Genomic DNA, 14,025 nt, shown 5'->3' with positions numbered 1-14,025 from the left:
TTTTTAGATTTGAAACTGCAACTTTGAGTATTTGGTTTGTGCTTCACCAAACAAGCATCTTCGTCATTTTTTTATCATCTGTGTCGCTCTTTTTACCATAGTCGGGCACCGTACGCATGCTAGTTGTTCTTCTCGCCAACAATGCTCGATCTCAGGCATTGGATTTCAGAAAATCATTTGATTTTGGTATAGCAAAAAGTCGCTCTTTCAGGCAAATGTACATTCACTCAAATTAGCGATGGTCTGGTGGCCCTTGCCATAACGTACGTCGCACTTTGTACCCTACTACGGCCTGCTCAATACAACCATTAGTCAATATGTTGTGAATGAATTAAGGTCAACTGCCGTCAAAGGGGGAGTGCTGCAACAATGCTCTGTCTCCGCTTACGGCTAGTTGGCCAATCTTCTGGTTCATTTGTCTATAGCGCAAAATTGCAATCGCATCTAAGCTTTCTGAAAGTCGTTATGCACTGGAGCAGTGGCATTGACAAGACTTAGGCCCGCAAAGACGACCGCCGGGACAAAACAAACCCCCGGTAACATCAGGCATTCCAGAGTAGTTAGAATCATGAGCAGATTAGCCCACTGAGGCAACCACGGAAAGCTCAAAGAAGGTCGTTTCCACGACTCACCGGAGCTTAACCTTGTGTTTCTAAAAAGATCAATGACCTCGTGATATCATCTCATGCCACCATCACGGGTCTCAGTATATGTCTTACCCTATGTGACCGTATTTGAACTCAGTAATATGTTGAGCTAATGTGATGCCAGACGACAAAAAATCCAAACAAAAAAAACGCAAACCGGTGTATTGCATGGCAATCGACGAGTTATTTTATGTATATAATCACGACTCCATACAGGACAAATCTACGCTTCAAAATTCCCATGGTGATATTAAAAGGTGTCACCTATAGGAGTGGACGAGTGGGTTTGCGTGTTTACTAAATCCCATGTCTGTTGCTATGATTCTTATGACACTTGAAAAGTCAAATTCACCAGGCCAGATTTGATTGCGCGTCTCTATTTATAGCCTTTTCCTTGTCAAGTACATACCAGATCTACGATCTTTGGCTTGAAATATCTCTAAGCGTACAAGGCTAAGGCCTGTAAAATACTCAGTTTCACAGCACGGTGCAAGCTTATAAATAGTAAAATCAGTAACAGTGTAGTAAATAGTCTTTGTGAGCTTGAACCATGTATTGGAATGAGCATTCAGTCCAGTTGAACACTCTACAACCAAAGTGTACGTAGACATGTACGGTGACAGATTAACCTTATTTATGCTTCTTTATTTCCTTATTTATTACTTGTTCTAGATTTTGCTGTCAGCCTATCCTGCTCGACTGATCAATCATCTTAAAGGGACAAAGTCGGCCATTTTTCATGAATTTTGTTTGATACGAGATACTAATATATTGTTGGACATGTTGAAATATAGTGAATAAATGGGTGACAATGCATATGTTTGACCTCGGTTTTAGACAAATTAAATGAAACCATCGCAAAAATGAATTAATGGTCATGACCATTAATTCATTTTTGCGATAGTTTCATGTATCATGTCTAAAACCGGGCTCAAATATGACCACTCATTCATTCAGTATCTTTCAACATGTCAAACAATATAGTTAGTATGTCGTATCAAACAAAATTCATGAAAAATGGCCGACTTTGTCCATTTAATTTGTTACTCTATATTAGAATATCGATGAAGACTTCGATTTTTTTAGCATGAAATAAAATTATTCATCGTAATTCTCTACATTAAAAATATTCCATATAGGTTTAAATAAAAATCACACTGTACGACATCTTCACCTTTGAAGAGCTTTGCATAATTTGGGGAGTAATTTTAGACGACTGTGCAGGAGAACAATAAATACGAGTGCAGTGATTGCATAATTATTTTACCTTGTCCCCGAGGTTATCGTTCGCCAGTTAAAGCGATGAAATTCGTTTCTTCGCTTCGATAAAGTGTGTATGTGCGATGTATGATAGTGAGCATGCGTGCGTGAGTGCTTCACGAACTCTACAACGTGTTGAGCGGCCTCAGTCAGAAAAATGTAACAACTTAGCCGGCTATTGAACCACTCTTTTTTGGGAGTGGAGATTAGCCGACTGGTTCTGTCTCAGGCCTCTCAGCTAGGCGACTGATGCCGTATGTCGTGGGTTCGAATCCGACTGAAAACTATCCGAATTTTCTACCCTGGGTAGTAACACTGCTGGTGGACAGAATTGTCCCGAGGTTATCATTCGCCCAGTTAAAGCGATGAAATTCGTTTCTTTGCTTCGATAAAGTGTGTATGTGGGATGTATGATAGTGAGCATGCGTGCTTGAGTGCTTCACGAACTCTACAACGTGTTGAGCGGCCTCAGTCAGAAAAATGTAACAACTTAGCCGGCTATTGAACCACTCTTTTTGGGAGTGGAGATTTAGCCGACTGGTTCTGTCTCAGGCCTCTCAGCTAGGCGACTGATGCCGTATGTCGTGGGTTCGAATCCGACTGAAAACTATCCGAATTTCTACCCTGGGTAGGTAACAGTGCTGGTGGACAGAATTGTCCCCGAGGTTATCGTTCGCCCAGTTAAAGCGATGAAATTCGTTTCTTCGTTTCGATAAAGTGTGTATGTGCGATGTATGATAGTGAGCATGCGTGCGTGAGTGCTTCACGAACTCTACAACGTGTTGAGCGGCCTCAGTCAGAAAAATATAACAACTTAGCCGGCTATTGAACCACTCTTTTTTGGGAGTGGAGATTTAGCCGACTGGTTCTGTCTCAGGCCTCTCAGCTAGGCGACTGATGCCGTATGTCGTGGGTTCGAATCCGACTGAAAACTATCCGAATTTTCTACCCTGGGTAGGTAACACTGCTGGTGGACAGAAATGTCCCCGAGGTTATCGTTCAGCCCAGTTAAAGCGATGAAATTCGTTTCTTCGCTTCGATAAAGTGTGTATGTGCGATGTATGATACTGAGCATGCGTGCGTGAGTGCTTCACGAACTCTACAACGTGTTGAGCGGCCTCAGTCAGAAAAATGTAACAACTTAGCGGCTATTGAACCACTCTTTTTTGGAGTGGAGATTTAGCCGACTGGTTCTGTCTCATGCCTCTCAGCTAGGCGACTGATGCCGTTATGTCGTGGGTTCGAATCCGACTGAAAAACTATCCGAATTTTCTACCCTGGGTAGGTAACACTGCTGGTGGACAGAATTGTCCCCGAGGTTATCGTTCGCCCAGTTAAAGCGATGAAATTCGTTTTTTCGCTTCAATAAAGTGTGTATGTGTGATGTATGATAGTGAGCATGCGTGCGTGAGTGCTTCACGAACTCTACAACGTGTTGAGCGGCCTCAGTCAGAAAAATGTAACAACTTAGCAGGCTATTGAACCACTCTTTTTGGGAGTGGAGATTTAGCCGACTGGTTCTGTCTCAGGCCTCTCAGCTAGGCGACTGATGCCGATATGTCGTGGGTTCGAATCCGACTGAAAACTATCCGAATTTTCTACCCTGGGTAGGTAACACTGCTGGTGGACAGAATTGTCCCCGAGGTGATCTTTCGCCCATAAAGCGATGAAATTCGTTTCTTCGCTTCGATAAAGTGTGTATGTGCGATGTATGATAGTGAGCATGCGTGCGTGAGTGCTTCACGAACTCTACAACGTGTTGAGCGGCCTCAGTCAGAAAATGTAACAACTTAGCCGGCTATTGAACCACTCTTTTTTGGGAGTGGAGATGTAGCCGACTGGTTCTGTCTCAGGCCTCTCAGCTAGGCGACTGATGCCGTATGTCGTGGGTTCCAATCCGACTGAAAACTATCCGAATTTTCTACCCTGGGTAGGTAACACTGCTGGTGGACAGAATTGTCCCCGAGGTTATCGTTCGCCCAGTTAAAGCAATGAAATTCGTTTTTCGCTTCAATAAAGTGTGTATGTGCGATGTATGATAGTGAGCATGCGTGCGTGAGTGCTTCACGAACTCTACAACGTGTTGAGCGGTCTCAGTCAGAAAAATGTAACAACTTAGCAGGCTATTGAACCACTCTTTTTTGGGAGTGGAGATTTAGCCGACTGGTTCTGTCTCAGGCCTCTCAGCTAGGCGACTGATGCCGTATGTCGTGGGTTCGAATCCGACTGAAAACTATCCGAATTTTCTACCCTGGGTAGGTAACACTGCTGGTGGACAGAATTGTCCCCGAGGTTATCTTTCGCCCAGTTAAAGCGATGAAATTCGTTTCTTCGCTTCGATAAAGTGTGTATGTGCGATGTATGATAGTGAGCATGCGTGCGTGAGTGCTTCACGAACTCTACAACGTGTTGAGCGGCTCAGTCAGAAAAATGTAACAACTTAGCCGGCTATTGAACCACTCTTTTTTGGGAGTGGAGATTTAGCCGACTGGTTCTGTCTCAGGCCTCTCAGCTAGGCGACTGATGCCGTATGTCGTGGGTTCGAATCCGACTGAAAACTATCCGAATTTTCTACCTGGGTTGGTAACACTGCTGGTGGACAGAATTGTCCCGAGGTTATCGTTCGCCCAGTTAAAGCGATGAAATTCGTTTTTCGCTTCGATAAAGTGTGTATGTGTGATGTATGATAGTGAGCATGCATGCGTGAGTGCTTCACGAACTCTACAACGTGTTGAGCGGCTCAGTCAGAAAAATGTAACAACTTAGCAGGCTATTGAACCACTCTTTTTGGGAGTGGAGATTTGCCGACTGGTTCTGTCTCAGGCCTCTCAGCTAGGCGACTGATGCCGTATGTCGTGGGTTCAAATCCGACTGAAAACTATCCGAATTTTCTACCCTGGGTAGGTAACACTGCTGGTGGACAGAATTGTCCCCGAGGTTATGTTCGCCCATTAAAGCGACGAAATTCGTTTCTTCGCTTCGATAAAGTGTGTATGTGCGATGTATGATAGTGAGCATGCGTGCGTAAGTGCTTCACGAACTCTACAACATGTTGAGCGGCCTCAGTCAGAAAAATGTAACAACTTAGCCGGCTATTGAACCACTCTTTTTTGGGAGTGGAGATTTAGCCGACTGGTTCTGTCTCAGGCCTCTCAGCTAGGCGACTGATGCCGTATGTCGTTGGTTCGAATCCGACTGAAAACTATCCGAATTTTCTACCCTGGGTAGGTAACACTGCTGGTGGACAGAATTGTCCCTGAGGTTATCGTCCGCCCAGTTAAAGCGATGAAATTCGTTTCTTCGCTTCGATAAAGTGTGTATGTGCGATGTATGATAGTGAGCATGCGTGCGTGAGTGCTTCACGATCTCTACAACGTGTTGAGCAGCCTCAGTCAGAAAAATGTAACAACTTAGCCGGCTATTGAACCACTTTTTTTGGGAGTGGAGATTTAGCTGACTGGTTCTGTCTCAGGCCTCTCAGCTAGGCGACTGATGCCGTATGTCGTGGGTTCCAATCCGACTGAAAACTATCCGAATTTTCTACCCTGAGTAGGTAACACTGCTGGTGGACAGAATTGTCCCCGAGGTTATCGTTCGCCCAGTTAAAGCGATGAAATTCGTTTCTTCGCTTCGATAAAGTGTGTATGTGCGATGTATGATAGTGAGCATGCGTGCGTGAGTGCTTCACGAACTCTACAACGTGTTGAGCGGTCTCAGTCAGAAAAATGTAACAACTTAGCCGGCTATTGAACCACTCTTTTTGGGAGTGGAGATTTAGCCGACTGGTTCTGTCTCAGGCCTCTCAGCTAGGCGACTGATGCTGTATATCGTGGGTTCGAATCCGACTGAAAACTATCCGAATTTTCAACCCAGGGTAGGTAACACTGCTGGTGGACAGAATTGTCCCCGAGGTTATCGTTCGCCCAGTTAAAGCGATGAAATTCGTTTCTTCGCTTCGATAAAGTGTGTATGTGCGATGTATGATAGTGAGCATGCGTGCGTGAGTGCTTCACGAACTCTACAACGTGTTGAGCGGCCTCAGTCAGAAAAATGTAACAACTTAGCCGGCTATTGAACCACTCTTTTTGGGAGTGGAGATTTAGCCGACTGGTTCTGTCTCAGGCCTCTCAGCTAGGCGACTGATGCCGTATGTTGTGGGTTCGAATCCGATGAAAACTATCCGAATTTTCTATCCTGGGTTGGTAACACTGCTGGTGGACAGAATTGTCCCGAGGTTATCGTTCGCCCAGTTAAAGCGATGAAATTCGTTTCTTCGCTTCGATAAAGTGTGTATGTGCGATGTATGATAGTGAGCATGCGTGCGTGAGTGCTTCACGATCTCTACAACGTGTTGAGCGGCCTCAGTCAGAAAAATGTAACAACTTAGCCGGCTATTGAACCACTCTTTTTTGGGAGTGGAGATTTAGCTGACTGGTTCTGTCTCAGGCCTCTCAGCTAGGCGACTGATGCCGTATGTCGTGGGTTCGAATCCGACTGAAAACTATCCGAATTTTCTACCCTGGGTAGGTAACACTGCTGGTGGACAGAATTGTCCCCGAGGTTATCGTTCGCCCAGTTAAAGCGATGAAATTCGTTTTTCGCTTCAATAAAGTGTGTATGTGTGATGTATGATAGTGAGCATGCGTGCGTGAGTGCTTCACGAACTCTACAACGTGTTGAGCGGCCTCAGTCAGAAAAATGTAACAACTTAGCGGCTATTGAACCACTCTTTTTTGGGAGTGGAGATTTAGCCGACTGGTTCTGTCTCAGGCCTCTCAGCTAGGCGACTGATGCCGTATGTCGTGGGTTCGAATCCGACTGAAAACTATCCGAATTTTCTACCCTGGGTAGGTAACACTGCTGGTGGACAGAATTGTCCCCGAGGTGATCGTTTCGCCCAGTTAAAGCGATGAAATTCGTTTCTTCGCTTCGATAAAGTGTGTATGTGCGATGTATGATAGTGAGCATGCGTGCGTGAGTGCTTCACGAACTCTACAACGTGTTGAGCGGCCTCAGTCAGAAAAATGTAACAACTTAGCCGGCTATTGAACCACTCTTTTTGGGAGTGGAGATTTAGCTGACTGGTTCTGTCTCAGGCCTCTCAGCTAGGCGACTGATGCCGTATGTCGTGGGTTCGAATCCGACTGAAAACTATCCGAATTTTCTACCCTGGGTAGGTAACACTGCTGGTGGACAGAATTGTCCCGAGGTTATCGTTCGCCCAGTTAAAGCAATGAAATTCGTTTTTTCGCTTCAATAAAGTGTGTATGTGCGATGTATGATAGTGAGCATGCGTGCGTGAGTGCTTCACGAACTCTACAACGTGTTGAGCGGTCTCAGTCAGAAAAATGTAACAACTTAGCCGGCTATTGAACCACTCTTTTTTGGGAGTGGAGATTTAGCCGACTGGTTCTGTCTCAGGCCTCTCAGCTAGGCGACTGATGCCGTATGTCGTGGGTTCGAATCCGACTGAAAACTATCCGAATTTTCTACCCTGGGTAGGTAACACTGCTGGTGGACAGAATTGTCCCCGAGGTTATCGTTCGCCCAGTTAAAGCGATGAAATTCGTTTCTTCGCTTCGATAAAGTGTGTATGTGCGATGTATGATAGTGAGCATGCGTGCGTGAGTGCTTCACGAACTCTACAACGTGTTGAGAGGTCTCAGTCAGAAAAATGTAACAACTTAGCCGGCTATTGAACCACTCTTTTTGGGAGTGGAGATTTAGCCGACTGGTTCTGTCTCAGGCCTCTCAGCTAGGCGACTGATGCCGTATGTCGTGGGTTCGAATCCGACTGAAAACTATCCGAATTTTCTACCCTGGGTAGGTAACACTGCTGGTGGACAGAATTGTCCCCGAGGTTATCGTTCGCCCAGTTAAAGCGATGAAATTCGTTTTTTCGCTTCAATAAAGTGTGTATGTGTGATGTATGATAGTGAGCATGCATGCGTGAGTGCTTCACGAACTCTACAACGTGTTGAGCGGTCTCAGTCAGAAAAATGTAACAACTTAGCAGGCTATTGAACCACTCTTTTTGGGAGTGGAGATTTAGCCGACTGGTTCTGTCTCAGGCCTCTCAGCTAGGCGACTGATGCCGTATGTCGTGGGTTCGAATCCGACTGAAAACTATCCGAATTTTCTACCTGGGTAGGTAACACTGCTGGTGGACAGAATTGTCCCCGAGGTTATCTTTCGCCCATTTAAAGCGATGAAATTCGTTTCTTCGCTTCGATAAAGTGTGTATGTGCGATGTATGATAGTGAGCATGCGTGCGTGAGTGCTTCACGAACTCTACAACGTGTTGAGCGCTCAGTCAGAAAAATGTAACAACTTAGCCGGCTATTGAACCACTCTTTTTGGGAGTGGAGATTTAGCCGACTGGTTCTGTCTCAGGCCTCTCAGCTAGGCGACTGATGCCGTATGTCGTTGGTTCGAATCCGACTGAAAACTATCCGAATTTTCAACCCTGGGTAGGTAACACTGCTGGTGGACAGAATTGTCCCTGAGGTTATCGTTCGCCCAGTTAAAGCGATGAAATTCGTTTCTTCGCTTCGATAAAGTGTGTATGTGCGATGTATGATAGTGAGCATGCGTGCGTGAGTGCTTCACGATCTCTACAACGTGTTGAGCGCCTCAGTCAGAAAAATGTAACAACTTAGCCGGCTATTGAACCACTTTTTTGGGAGTGGAGATTTAGCTGACTGGTTCTGTCTCAGGCCTCTCAGCTAGGCGACTGATGCCGTATGTCGTGGTTCCAATCCGACTGAAAACTATCCGAATTTTCTACCCTGGGTAGGTAACACTGCTGGTGGACAGAATTGTCCCCGAGGTTATCGTTCGCCCAGTTAAAGCGATGAAATTCGTTTCTTCGCTTCGATAAAGTGTGTATGTGGGATGTATGATAGTGAGCATGCGTGCGTGAGTGCTTCACGAACTCTACAACGTGTTGAGCGGCCTCAGTCAGAAAAATGTAACAACTTAGCCGGCTATTGAACCACTCTTTTTGGGAGTGGAGATTTAGCCGACTGGTTCTGTCTCAGGCCTCTCAGCTAGGCGACTGATGCTGTATATCGTGGGTTCGAATCCGACTGAAAACTATCCGAATTTTCTACCAGGGTAGGTAACACTGCTGGTGGACAGAATTGTCCCCGAGGTTATCGTTCGCCCAGTTAAAGTGATGAAATTCGTTTCTTTGCTTCGATAAAGTGTGTATGTGTGATGTATGATAGTGAGCATGCGTGCGTGAGTGCTTCACGAACTCTACAACATGTTGAGCGGCCTCAGTCAGAAAAATGTAACAACTTAGCCGGCTATTGAACCACTCTTTTTTGGGAGTGGAGATTTAGCCGACTGGTTCTGTCTCAGGCCTCTCAGCTAGGCGACTGATGCCGTATGTCGTGGGTTCGAATCCGACTGAAAACTATCCGAATTTCTACCCTGGGTAGGTAACACTGCTGGTGGACAGAATTGTCCCCGAGGTTATCGTTCGCCCAGTTAAAGCGATGAAATTCGTTTCTTCGCTTCGATAAAGTGTGTATGTGCGATGTATGATAGTGAGCATGCGTGCGTGAGTGCTTCACGAACTCTACAACGTGTTGAGCGGCCTCAGTCAGAAAAATGTAACAACTTAGCCGGCTATTGAACCACTCTTTTTTGGGAGTGGAGATTTAGCTGACTGGTTCTGTCTCAGGCCTCTCAGCTAGGCGACTGATGCCGTATGTCGTGGGTTCCAATCCGACTGAAAACTATCCGAATTTTCTACCCTGGGTAGGTAACACTGCTGGTGGACAGAATTGTCCCCGAGGTTATCGTTCGCCCAGTTAAAGCGATGAAATTCGTTTCTTCGCTTCGATAAAGTGTGTATGTGCGATGTATGATAGTGAGCATGCGTGCGTGAGTGCTTCACGAACTCTACAACGTGTTGAGACGGCCTCAGTCAGAAAAATGTAACAACTTAGCCGGCTATTGAACCACTCTTTTTGGGAGTGGAGATTTAGCCGACTGGTTCTGTCTCAGGCCTCTCAGCTAGGCGACTGATGCCGTATGTCGTGGTTCGAATCCGAATGAAAACTATCCGTATTTTCTACCCTGGGTAGGTAACACTGCTGGTGGACAGAATTGTCCCGAGGTTATCGTTCGCCAGTTAAAGCGATGAAATTCGTTTCTTGCTTCGATAAAGTGTGTATGTGCGATGTATGATAGTGAGCATGCGTGCGTGAGTGCTTCACGAACTCTACAACGTGTTGAGCGGCCTCAGTCAGAAAAATGTAACAACTTAGCCGCTATTGAACCACTCTTTTTGGGAGTGGAGATTTAGCCGACTGGTTCTGTCTCAGGCCTCTCAGCTAGGCGACTGATGCCGTATATCGTGGGTTCGAATCCGACTGAAAACTATCCGAATTTCCAACTTGGAGCTACCTTCCAATTTAGATTTCGTTTACCTTTAGAGTGATTTTACCTCTATTGTTTCCAAACCAAGCATAGTATGTTGACATTGAATGAAAAGCGAAAAATCATTAATTTTTGAGTCATTGCCGTACATTTGAAAGGGAGGGATAGTTTCAGGTCTGAGGTAAAACCATTGACGACAATCGTCATTTCGCAACTAAACGCATCATGGAAGTACAAAGTCTGAAACTTAAGAGTAGAGTGAGCCCTGCAAATAACTTCAACGTTCGATGTTTTGTCATCTAATTTCCAAGCTTGACACTACATAGATGTGCTGATCACATGATCTTGTCAGGTGACTGTGCTCATTACAATGTAGTCACGATGCTGATTAAATGACACTGTTTCTCGTTAGCAGCGCAGCCAGCGGTTGAAAAGTGGGAGGGATTTTTTTCTTAAATCACCATACCTACGACAAATCAGACAGGAGTGAATCTCGGTTTCACATGTCTTAAGTTGCATAACTAGCATGACTAGACTGACTAAACCTTCAAAACGCCAACATTTAATAAGCGATTATGATTTAAAATTTTCAACCCACAAAGAGACATTCTAACTACTTCAGCGTTTACACAAATTATATATTTTTCAAAAAGTTCAAATGTTTTGAAAAAAAAAACACTAGGTGAATTCAGCCTTGAGAAAATAGTAAGGATCACATGAGCAAAGTTGACTGCCTATATCAAGGCACTTCTAGGTAGCATTTTCGTAGCCTACAGTCTGCCTTATATCTATTCTATGGCGAAATTTAAAACTAATAAAAAGGCTCCTTAATATTTCTGAACCAATATTGGCTGCCCTTCCAAGCCATTTTATTTTGACAATTCAATTGCAATTCCATTACATTTCTTACATTGTCAAACGTCTATCAGTATTAAACCAATACTTAACACTACGCGTGCAAAGTGAAGTGTTTTCAAAGACCGTTTACTGCAACTTTAAACCTTTTCAAAGTCGTTTTGCATGATCATAGAGGCAGAAATGGATCTCTATGATTTGATGATGTATGGAACGGGCGTAGTTTTAGTTTGTTATCCCAGAACTTACGTCTGGCGTCTTTTTTGAATCCTATTTCTGCTGTACGAATATATGTATATATATATATATATATATATATATATATAATATATATATATATATATATATATAAACATAGTCGAGAGCATGCTACCTGAACTTCGTTGTTACATACTCTCGAGCATTTGAAAACTGGATATTTGAAAAGAGCAAGTTGAAAACACGCTGACATGATAATATGCATTGATGATACAGCATGTGATGATGTCAATAACATATACACACAAGGTGGGATATTATCGTTTTATCAGTTTGTTAGAGCGCCACCGACGGTGCACACTCCGGTTTTCCCTTTGTATCGGTTTACAATTCTGCTGGCGTGGAAGCGAGCAATTTGATTTCGATAATCGTAATAAAATGTTTTACTTTTTCCCCGAGTAAATGCACATGCAATATAAATTCATTGCACAAGAAGACATTCAATATACTGCTTTGAAATGTGTTCAATACAACTGTGATTCATTTTACACTGAAGAACATAACAAAAAGACAAACTGTTTATACCGAAGGGCAAGTGAAGTGCCTTTCACGAATTGCATGAGCCCAAAGATGCAGCAACTTCAGGTGAAAAGGCAGACTTGTTCCAAGTATGTTGTCATCAATACACTGTACATGGGCAGACTGTCACGTAGAGCGACTAGAGCCAGTCTAATGAAATGGCCGTAAAGTCAAGAAATAGTTGAGCAGGGTGAAGAAACAGCAGAATATCTACTACGGCTCATTTTGTTTACTGAGCTAATCCGTTTATGGAACAGACCTACTCGATACTAAAGCTCACTAAGTCGGGCAGAAATGCTGAGTCCCAACAACGCAAACATGTCTAATCATTTCGTAATTTAATTGTTGTTATTTTATCTGTTGGTTCAAAACCAACAAAAAACATGTAAAAAGTCAACAACATAAGTGTGTACCTGACGTTATATTGCTATTATGGGAACTAATAAAACAAATAGATAGTAAAATAATTGCACACAACTGTCAGATATTGTAGCGTAGAAACGACTGTTTGTCCATCACCTCGGTGAGGGGGCAATAATTTTCGTGCAAAGGTCATGACTAGAATTACATTGGTCAAGCCCGTGTCAACATTTCGTGCGTTTTAAAATTGATATCTCGTTGACCTGTATTACTATGACTACAATCATGTTACAATCATATAGGTCCAATGCTGTTTTTGATAAAAAAATATTCGAGAGCGATTGTTTTTGGCGCAGGTAGGCATTCCAACGTGTTTTATTGTATCAGAAATGTATCATTATTATGCTCATTGGATATGTTTGTAGACACTTGTCCTACACCAGCAGAGTTAATTCACCTGTTCTGGCTGTGGATTACATAAACATACAAGAATTACTTCATCTGTAGTTTCTGAAATAAACGGCTGGTCGATGGCCACTTTTCAGTGATTGCATGCTTGTTCATATGTTTTGTATTCGACAAAAAAAATCTTCCTATCGTCTTCGAACCTGCTGAAAAGGCGGTCAATAACAAATGCAGACAGAAAAGAGTGATGAAATCTACTTCTAAAATAACAACTGCTATACGAAATCTATATAAATGAAAAAAGCTTACAGGCCGAGGTCAGCCTCAGCAAACATCTTACCACCCACCGTGGTTCGTAATCATTTTAACAGGTATTTAAATTCCCATAAGTTAAAAAATTTAACGCTACCACATAATGGCCACTTTATACCCCTGTAAACACATCCATTAAATGTGAACTACGAGAAGTGACAGGTTGTTTTCTCTTATGTTTGATAATATCATTTTTTTCCAGCAAGGTCGTACATGAAGGACAAATTAATGCCTAAAGATCTTTAATCTTTTGCAAGGGCATTTGTCGCCATAGGTGTTGAAAATGTCGAGTTACACGTATAAGAATTTAAAAACTGTTGCTAGGTAACGTGTCTTAACACTTGATATATACTGAGACTTGAACTGGTCAAGTCTGTTTGCGCGTCTCTTTCGAGTTTCCACCTCTGAGTTCCTTCTCCTACTTGTCGGCGTCCCAGCAATGTGATAAATACGCGGCTCTTAGGCGGTCTGAGCGCCAATACGTATAAATTATTTAGCTACAAAGTGACCTCTCTTTGGGTTCAACCCTAGCACAAAACCAGTATACTGCATTAGAAAAAAAAACCATGACGAAAATACAAGACCTGTAATTTGATTGCCTGGTTCCACAATGACCGAAAAGTCTAAATATCAGAGTAAAGGAAAGCTATAATTAGATTATTACTTAATGTATGTCATGATATGTTGGCTTCAAGTGTATGGATGGATTGATGGATAAATGAATGAATGTTGAATGGAATGAATATTCATCGAGTTATTAATGAAGGAAGGGGAGATGGCAGAAATATTACACCAATAGCCATTACAAACAGATAAAGTTGAACAAGCACATTACGTGACTAATATTTATTTAGATTGTCGGAAATAGTCACAATAAACTTGTATTCGTATTTGTTACTCTAATTTATATATCTGAGTTGATGACTGAATTATCACGAGTGATAACAATAATACATAACCTGCTGAAATTTTAAAAAAATAATTACTTTGTCATTGGCTAGAGTATCAAATTAGAGAA

This window comes from Ptychodera flava, chromosome 3, assembly GCF_041260155.1.
Source record: "Ptychodera flava strain L36383 chromosome 3, AS_Pfla_20210202, whole genome shotgun sequence".
NCBI lineage: Eukaryota > Metazoa > Hemichordata > Enteropneusta > Ptychoderidae > Ptychodera > Ptychodera flava.
Note: the sequence above shows the minus strand (reverse complement) of the source record.